Consider the following 2,848-nt stretch of genomic DNA (forward strand, 5'->3'; position numbering starts at 1 on the left):
GAGTTCCACACCCCTTGGGACCCACCTTCGTCAGGAAAGGTTGAGAGAATGAACCAGACACTCAAGACGCAGTTATCAAAATTATTAGTGGAAACCAGACTCCTTTGGACTAAGTGTTTGCCTATAGCCCTTTTGCGAGTGCGAACAGCCCCAAGGAAAGATATGGGGCTGTGCCCTTATGAGATATTGTTTGGCCTGCCCTATCTGGGAACGAAAGGGGAACTGCCAACCCTGGAGACTAAAGATCTGTTCTTAAAAACGTATATACTGGGCTTGTCCTCATCTTTGTCTTTTCTTAGGAAACAAGGGTTACTGGCACAGACTCTGCCCCTTGAATTCGCCGTTCATCCCATCCGGCCGGGAGATTGGACCTGGACAGAAACTAAATTGCAACTGGATTGGGAGGGACCATACCAGGTTCTTTTGACTACTGAAACAGCGATACGCACAGTGGAGAAAGGCTGGACTCACTACACCAGGATTAAAGGACCAGTGGAATCCCCAGTTAAGAAAGAAGTCTGGACAGCCAAATCAACAGAAGACCACTGAAACTCAGACTCAAAAGACTTTAAGTAACTGATTTTTATGTGGATGCGGGATAGTTTCTTTTTGATATCCATATATTGTATTGCATGTTAAATCTCTCGGTCCTTCAATACTATTATAGGATGCTGGGGACATTTAGGGTTACCATATTAGCTTTCTTAGTATTGGGATTTTGTCAAACGATGCTGTCATCTCCATACTTGTTATTAATGGTCCCTGAATCTGAATATCCGCAAGTAATAGAGGTTGATGCTTGCAGTCTAGTAGAATGCGCAGATGTAAAGTATCAGAGGGAGTATATTTCCTCCGAAGTCCTTCTTAAGACCCAACCGGACACAAGGTATGGTTCGCAAAAACTGCCACCTGGCATCACTATGTATAGAGCCCCCTTTCACCCAACCCTAGACTGTCCTGACAAAAAGTGCTACCCAATATATCTCACCATTAGAAATACCTCCTCTGAAGATTCCTTTCCCCATAAAAACAGGTCTCGGCTCCTTAGTAACGATTTAAAAATAGTAATGGCTGCTACTGGGAAGTGTTTATCGGGCTGCTGTTTTTGAATAGCCATAGGAAACGGAAAACGAGCCAAACAACTTGATAATAAAACACATCCTTTTGCCCCTCCCAATGACCCAAAGGTGGTAAAAATTATAGAAGTCAAGGACCTTGAAGCAGACCATTGAAATAGAAACTGGATACGGAGACGCAAATGCCTGGGTTGAATGGGTAAAGTACACTGTTAAAACTCTGAATAAAAGTAATTGCTTTGCATGTGCCTTCGGTAGGCCGGTTGCTCACATAGTCCCCTTCCCGCTCAGGTGGAACTGAAACAGGAAGAGCATGGAATGTATAATAGCCCTGTATCAGGATAAGACTGCATGGAATGATAGGAATTGTACATCCCTATCTCTAATGTTCCTTCCCTTGCAGAAGACAGATTTGAAAGCTCCCCCCTCCATTTTTGACCACGGTCGGGAATCACACATCGTGTATAAGCCGACAGGGTACAAATCGGTCTAGAAACGTGGGGGAGCTGAGGTTATGTATTGAAACTTACAATGACACCGAAACAGACAAAGGAGGGAACTACCCAGCGCTCTGGGTTCCCCGGGCGGATCTCTGGTGGTACTGTGGAGGCAGAATATTCCGACCCTACCCTACCTCCTGACTGGAGAGGGATATGAGCAATTGTGCAATTGGCAATCCCATTCACTTTGGCATTTGAGAAGGAGAAGGTGATAGTAACGGAATGAGAGGAGTAAAAGGTCGTTATTCGATACTTCCTTTGATGATCGGATTTATCTCAACTCTATAGCAGTTCCTAGAGAGGTCCCTAATCAGTTCAAGGCCCTCAACCAGATTGCAGCAGGTTTTGAATCGGCCCTATTTTGGTGGGTAATGGTCAACAAGAATGTGAACTGGATAAACTATATTTTTTACAACCAGCAAAGATTCATCAATTACACTAGAGATGCAGTCAAGGGTATTTCCAAGCAACTTGATGCAACCAGCAAAATGGCCTGGGAAAACAGACTGGCCTTAGATATGATCCTAGCCGAAAAAGGAGGTGTTTGTGTGATGTTAGGAGGTAGCTGTTGTACCTTTATTCCAAATAATACAGCACCTGATGGGTCAATCTCTCGTGCCTTGCGAGGATTGACCACCTTGGCAGAAGAACTGGCTGAGAATGCAGGAGTGGACACATCACTCACGGGATGGCTGGAATCATGGTTTGGGAAGTGGAAAGGCGTGGTAGTCTCCATCCTCACCTCCCTGATAGTGGTAGCAGGGGTACTGACAGCAATTGGTTGTTGTATCATACCTTGTGTACGGGGGTTAACCCAGCGGCTAATTGAGACGGCCTTGGCAAAGCAAATGCCTCTAAAAGGTAATCAGGCAGAGGGACTCAACCTCTTGAACAATGAGGGGATGGGTGACCTTAAGGAATTAGTGACTATAAATGAAGTCTCAGGGATGATGCTAGCGAACTGGAAGGCAAAGTATGAGACAAATGCAGAAGACAACACTTAGTAGCCAAGAAGAAAAGGGGGGGAATTGTAAGGTATAGGGTTAAAATTGTTCAGAATAAGGGAACAGGTGTTGCTTCTGCAAAAGCTTACATTTCAAAATTAGGCTGCGCATGCAAATACTAAACAGTGAGAAGCGAAAACAGGTCGAATTATCTATGTCTAATAGGTAGAGTGACCGTGTCGCGGGATGTACCCGGCACAGGAAAACAGAAGAAGTGAAAACAGGTAGAATTATCTATGACTAATAGGGCAGAGTGACCGTGTAGCGG

The 2,848-nt window shown here is 44.7% G+C and overlaps 1 pseudogene; it reads left to right on the top strand.

Moving 5' to 3' along the window:
- The first annotated feature begins 814 nt into the window (after positions 1–814).
- On the top strand, positions 815–2,580 carry LOC140485876 (uncharacterized; annotated as a pseudogene).
- Positions 2,581–2,848: the final 268 nt, after the last annotated feature.

This window comes from Chiloscyllium punctatum, chromosome 15 (genome assembly GCF_047496795.1).
Source record: "Chiloscyllium punctatum isolate Juve2018m chromosome 15, sChiPun1.3, whole genome shotgun sequence".
Classification (NCBI taxonomy): Eukaryota; Metazoa; Chordata; class Chondrichthyes; order Orectolobiformes; family Hemiscylliidae; genus Chiloscyllium; species Chiloscyllium punctatum.